The sequence below is a fragment of the Bos indicus x Bos taurus genome, chromosome 26 (genome assembly GCF_003369695.1).
Source record: "Bos indicus x Bos taurus breed Angus x Brahman F1 hybrid chromosome 26, Bos_hybrid_MaternalHap_v2.0, whole genome shotgun sequence".
Lineage (NCBI taxonomy): Eukaryota > Metazoa > Chordata > Mammalia > Artiodactyla > Bovidae > Bos > Bos indicus x Bos taurus.
In genome coordinates, this window is record NC_040101.1 from 6,947,149 (window position 1) to 6,953,555 (window position 6,407).

General features: G+C 41.9%; 1 pseudogene; it reads left to right on the forward strand.

Moving 5' to 3' along the window:
• The first annotated feature begins 5,446 nt into the window (after positions 1 to 5,446).
• On the forward strand, positions 5,447 to 5,547 carry LOC113884723 (annotated as a pseudogene).
• Positions 5,548 to 6,407: the final 860 nt, after the last annotated feature.

Genomic DNA, 6,407 nt, shown 5'->3' on the forward strand with positions numbered 1-6,407 from the left:
CTTGGCCTTGGTCTCAGTGTTACATTGTCATCTGAGGAGCCATAGCTTGCTCCTCGTATAGCACCTGGTGTTGGTTATGCCTACTAGCGCAGCTGTCTCCTCTTAGCCAGGACGATTCCTTGGCTCTTCTAGGAAACAAGCAAAAGTAGGGCCTTTTCTGTTTGAAGGCACCTCACTCAGCCTTTGCAGTGAGGTGGAGTTGTTCTTGTTGTTCAGTCGCTAAGTTGTGTCCGACTTTCTGCAACCCCATGGACAGCACGCCAGGCTTCTCTATCCTCCACTATCTCCCGGAGTTTGCTCAAACTCATGTCCATTGAGCCGGTGATGCCATCCAACCATCCCATCCTCTGTCTCCTCCTTCTCCTCTCACCCTCAATCTTTCCCAGCATCAGGGTCTTTTCCAGTGAGTCGGCTGTTCACATCAGGTGGCCAGGCCTCCTTACAAAGTCCAGACTGAATTTAGGAAAAGGCCTCCATCTTCCTTTGTTTTCTGGAAAGACACACCCTGAGCTGATCCTGAACACAGTGCTTTTCCAAGTGTCTGAAAACAGTTGGAGAGACTTTTGAACAAGGCCAGACAAACAACCGTTTATTCCTTTTCGTTCTCCCATCTCCAGTCTCCCACTTGGGTGTATTAAGCCCAAGCCAGGGACAACCCCAGCCAAATCTCAGGCTAGAATCCACAGCTGTGCTTTGCTGGTGCTGAGACCCAACTGAGAAGCAGTGATGAAGCTGGTCGGAAGAGGTTATGGAGACAGGCATAAACAGACCACATGCCCAGCAGGGAGACTGAACCAAGAGCCCCAAATCATCGGCCCAGAAGTCTGCTTGGAAGCTCAGGCTACCCCAGAATCCTCCATCGTCCCAGCCACCCCTGTGGATGCACTTAGCTCAGAGACAGGAGGGTGGGAAGGGAATCAGCCTGGTTGAAGGAGGCACCACGATGGGCTCCAAGCCTGGCGAGAAAGCGGAGCTCATGGCAGTGCGGCCCAGACGGGTTTTGAGCCTTTATCTTGGGAACTCTAAAATCAACATGACAGGGATGATGGTATCTGACTCCTGAGCTAACAAAGGCAAGAAAAGAAACCGTAAGACTTCAGGAAGGAAAGGGTTTTACCACCGCGAGACTTATTTTTATAGGAGCCTTTGCCAATCTGCTCTATGAAATCTGCCTGAGCTTTAACAAAAAAATTCAAATTTACTCACCTGAGTTAGACTCCAAATCAGTGTCCTGAAGTATTGCTTTTGAGTCTTTTGTCAAGATCACAAATGTACCTTTTCCAGATTCTATGGAAGAGCCATTTGAACTACAGTAAACGTAGACACACTCATTGATGGATTGATAGACAACATGTTGTATTGAAACAAGGTGAAAGATTTTTTTAAATTTTATAAAAATAGTTATCCTATTTATAGGTAAAGGGATTCGTGTTTAGTTTAACTAATTCTCCTTTTACCTCAAGAAATGACTTTGGAGTTTTGCTCACTGTAGTTGGAGTAGGAATAAGTCAAAATGAACCGAATACCATGTTGGCATAAACTACACAAAGAAGGCAAGAGGCTTCATGGAATTTGAGGAAAATAAGCTCTATCGCTTGCAAAAGACTGAGTTGTTAGAGGGCAACATTTGATCTGCAAGGTTTGGGGGCTTACAGAGAAGCCGGTACACGTAGTTCTGTGATCTCCAGAGTGGAGCCGAGATTACAGAGCTTGCGGTGGAAGCTGTAACATATCCCCAGCTTCCTTTTTTCTGGGAAATAATTTTACATTATGACTGTCTGTGACTAAAATGTAGTTCTACTGCACAATATCACCCTCAGAGCCATCTTCCTCTGTGTCCAGGCTTCTGAATTACATCTCCAATATGCCTTCAGGCTTATTACATACAATTAGGAAGTCTTCTTAAGTAGCTCATTTTTCCCCCAAATATGTAATTTTGGCTGAATGATATTAAGCGGCTTAAAAAAAAAGATACCATTACATTAACTGAAATTATTACTATTTTAATTTGCCTGCGAAGCCTTTATTTCAAGTATCATTTCGTATAACTTGTAACTTGGTGGGTATCATAATCCTGATAGAAGTTTAGCTACTTGATAGCCTGAGACATTTGGGGGGAAATCATTCCCCAAAGAAGACCAGTTTAATGAGTACTTCTGGTGTTAACTGTGAACCGCTACTTTCCACACTCTTAAAGCACATGACGAAACCAGGGACTTCTGCCACCTTTTTCAATGTAACACCTGGGGCTCTGTTCCTCCCCCCTCCCGACCCTAACAGTCACCCTCCAGGAACGCCTGGCCAATTTATGGAATTGATGGGCTGCGGAAAAAGCAGAGGAGCCGAGCCAGCTTCCTGAAATAGCAAGTTTTAAGATGAATTTCTGGAACAGCCACCTCAAGGTGCAATACAATGAAACTTTCTCTTATAATTTTCAACCAGCCAAGCCTTTGCCAAGACGGTATTATTTGTTGGAGAAAGTGACATCCCTGAGAATACAAAAAGCAAATCACTGAGAGCAATGGAAATCTCTAACCACTCGCTATATTTCCTCTTCAGCTGAAACACAGTGCAAACTGGAACATGCCCTGTGAAATGTTAATCGTGGGTGTGGCATATGGTGGTCTCATGGTGGAAATGGTGCTTGGGATTTCTCCCCTCTGCTCCAAACACAGCAACAACAAAATACCCAGCTGGTATTTCATATGGATTTTTTAAATTAAATCAAATATTAAATATAAAAATATGGCTATGCTAAAAGAGTGAGCTAACATCTTAATGAACCAGAAACAGAACTATAAAATGGAAAATGTCATGAACCAGAAGTCTATGGGGCTTTGAGCTCTGAAGCAGACAGAGTGATCAAGAGTTGACTCCTGTGACGTGGACAATAGCATATAGTTGAGGACTAATGGTGAGCTTGGGATTCCCTGGTGGCTCAGTGGTAAAAAATCTGTCTGCCGATGCCAGAAACGCAGGTTCGATCCCTGGGTGGGGACGATTCCCTGGAGAAGGAAATGACAACCTGCTCCAGTATTCTTGCCTGGAAAATCCCATGGACAGAGGAGCCTGGCAGGGTATAGTTCATGTGGTTGCAAAGAGTCGGACACAACTGAGTGACTGAGCACATACATACACACACACAGTGGGGGCTTTCTGCACACAGCTAAGGTCTGGATTAGGCTTTCCACATGTGGAAGGAGCCAGAAAAAGGCCTAATTACTGTTTGCTGGCTGTGGCAGTGTGGAAGGAGGCAGAGAGAGCAGCCCTGGCGGCACTCGGGCCAAGCTGCCCCCTGGTCTGGTGACTGGCTCTGGGACGACACCGGTATGACTGTGGGAATGGACACTGAATTACTAGGGCAAGCCCTGGGGTCCCAGGGTGCTTCCCAGTGTCCACAAACAGGTAGACAGGGCAGGGGTAGTCCATAGAGAGGCGGGAGCACCCGCTCAAGAGGAACCTGCAAGCTAAAATGTCAAAGCTTATGACAAAGAAAGCAACACTCAGAAAAGTAGACTCCAGTCTAAATGTCAGGTGTATTCGTTTCTTATCGCAGCTATAACTGACATAATCTTAGTGGCTTAGACCAACACAAATTTATTATGTCTCAATTCTGTAGTTCAGAAGATGGAACCAGAGCCCAGTGTGAAGCAAAAAATCATTTTTCAATTGAGAGGCTAAGGTCTGAAAATAGGCATCAATTATCTAACTGAAGAATGGTCTTGTGTATTGTAACCAGGTAGCTTAGTTCAGACCAATTATCTTGAATAAGACACAGAGCATCCCTGCCACTAGGGGCGCTGTGCTAGTACAGCTGGCCCTGAACCATGAAGCGGGGAGGGGGTGTCATGGAAAGGGTGTTGAAAATAGGTACACCTTGTGTACACTGTACCTGAGCTCCCTCTGTTCTTCAATTGTTGGGAAATGGATTTCCCACCTTATCCTTAGTTGGAATTTTGATCTAAAATGTATTCTATAGTTCAAATTTGGCCAAGTATTCCTAGGACAGAAATATGCAGATATTATCATCTAGAAGAAGCTGCTGAGTAGGGGATCAGAAGGTAAGAAAAGAATAAGTGTGTGTAAGCATAAAGAATCAAAATATAGTTGAGCACCTAATTGGACAACTGCCTTCTACCACTTCAACACTTGAATCTTCCTGGCTACTTGCACAGTATTGTTAAAAGTAGAATAAATCATCTGACATGACTAGGTTTTAGGAAAAAATGTGAGAGTCATTCAGGCACAAAATCAGTTTGAAATAGATGAAATTTTCCATCTGAGTGGCTTCTACCAGGACAGAATGTTTCTAGCAGTGCAGTATTTTTAATCTTGTTTTAAAATAAATACTTTAATGTATAAATCACTCAATTGTAAAGGCACTTCAATTTTATTTTCCTTTAGTTTTGAGGTTTTGGAATTGCTCTGTGCAGTTCCAAGTAAAAGCTCTCAGATAAAACTTGCATGCCGAAAGCCACCATCACAAATGTGCAAGTACAACTATAAATTTATACAACACTCAAGCTGTTTGTAGTTTGCAAAATTTGCTAATAAAATGCAGAAGTAGGGTTTCCATTTACACTCGCTGGCACTGGCACTGCTTGTATATCTTTAGTGCAGGCAAAGATGGAAAATTCCATGCACAGAGAATCTTTTGTGGATGAGACAGTTTGCTAATATCTTAATGAGTGAATTATGATAATTATAGAAATCTTAGCTTTACATTATTTGTGAAGTGTGTGCGTGTGTGTGTATGACAGCCTTCCCAGGCAAACACAGCCTTCTGATTCAGCAGCATTCAGTGAGGAACATTTCTGTGCTAATAATACAAAATGGATCTTAAACTGCTGCATATTAATCAAATTCATTAAAGTACATTCATTAATTTGTGTATATAACAGCCAAACCGGGAATGTAGAGTTTGCTGATTTTGCACAAAATGCATGTATTAATGAATACTAAAACTTCCACATGAGTAATAGCTTTAAAATTTTTTTCATAAAGCAAAATTTTAAAGGGTAATACTGATAATTATTTTTTAAAACTTTTCCACTTTCACTTCATTTTGTATTATTTCACTTTAAGTGGAAAAAAATAAATATAGAAGAAAATCATTAAGAAATAAAGGGTAAGCCCAAAAGATTGTAAAGTAAAAAGAATGTAAGATTGGGCAACATTAATATTAAATTCCCTACCTCTCCTTCAAATCAATTTAAAAAATAGATTCAGGGAACCTTAGACACAGACTAAGGTCATGTACAAAGCATGAATTTGAAGCTGTATTAGGAAAGAGCTTTTCAATTCCTATATGGCACTAGAGGTTGGGTGTGTGGCAAAGGAAAATAACAGCCATGAAGGTGCATCTGTATACTCACATGTCTAAAACTAACGGAACATTTTTACATATGTCAGGAGATCTAAGACTCGTATTAACAATCAGTGACTAGTGCTGGCTTCGGCAGCACATGCACTAAAATTGGAATGATACGAAAGTTAGTATGGCCCCTTTGTAAGAATGACATGCAAATTTACATTCTATTTATTTTTTAAGAGGTAACCATGTGGTATGATAGATGTATTAATTAACTTAATTATGGTGACCATTTCAAAATGTACACATACTGTCATGTTGTACACTTTAAATATATACAATTTCATTTGTCCATTACTTGTCAATTTGTCAAAATAGAAAAAAAAAATCAGTACCTTTCTAACATTTTGCCCTTTCAGTTCAGTTCAGTTCAGTTGGTTAGTTGTGTCCAACTCTTTGTGACCCCGTGGACTGCAGTACGCCAGGCTTCCCTGTCCATCACCAACTCCCAGAGCTTTCTCAAACTCATGTCCGTCGAGTCAGTGATGCCATCCAACCATCTCCTCCTCTGTCGTCCCCTTCTCCTCCTGCCTTCAATCTTTCCCAGCATCAAGGTCTTTTCCAGTGAATCAGTTCTTTGCATCAGGTACCCAAAGTATTGGAGCTTCCGCTTCAGTTTTGCCCTTTACCTGAATGCTAACTGCTCAGAAGACAAGACTCATTGCTTTGTCCTCTGTGGCCCTAAGCACAGCGCCTGGCATGTAGCAGGTACTCAATTAATAGGAAATTTAAAATAACTCTTGAACAAAGCCAAATATGGTAAGAGTTATATGAGAGGTATAAACACATTCACAGAGCAAACACCGGTGAGGCTTCAGGTCAGCTGCTGCGTGCTGATCTGCAAGCTTCCTGAAGACAAGACCCTCCAGTTTCTTCCTCTCTGGTGTTCCGAAGAACCCTACTCCCGTGTCATTCACGGGAGGGAAAGCGAGTGTGAAATTCCTAAGTTTGATCCCAGACATACTGAATTTTCTTATTAATTAGGAGGAATCTGCCAACTTTCTAGACTGTGCGTCCTTGCTCAAGAATAATGCTG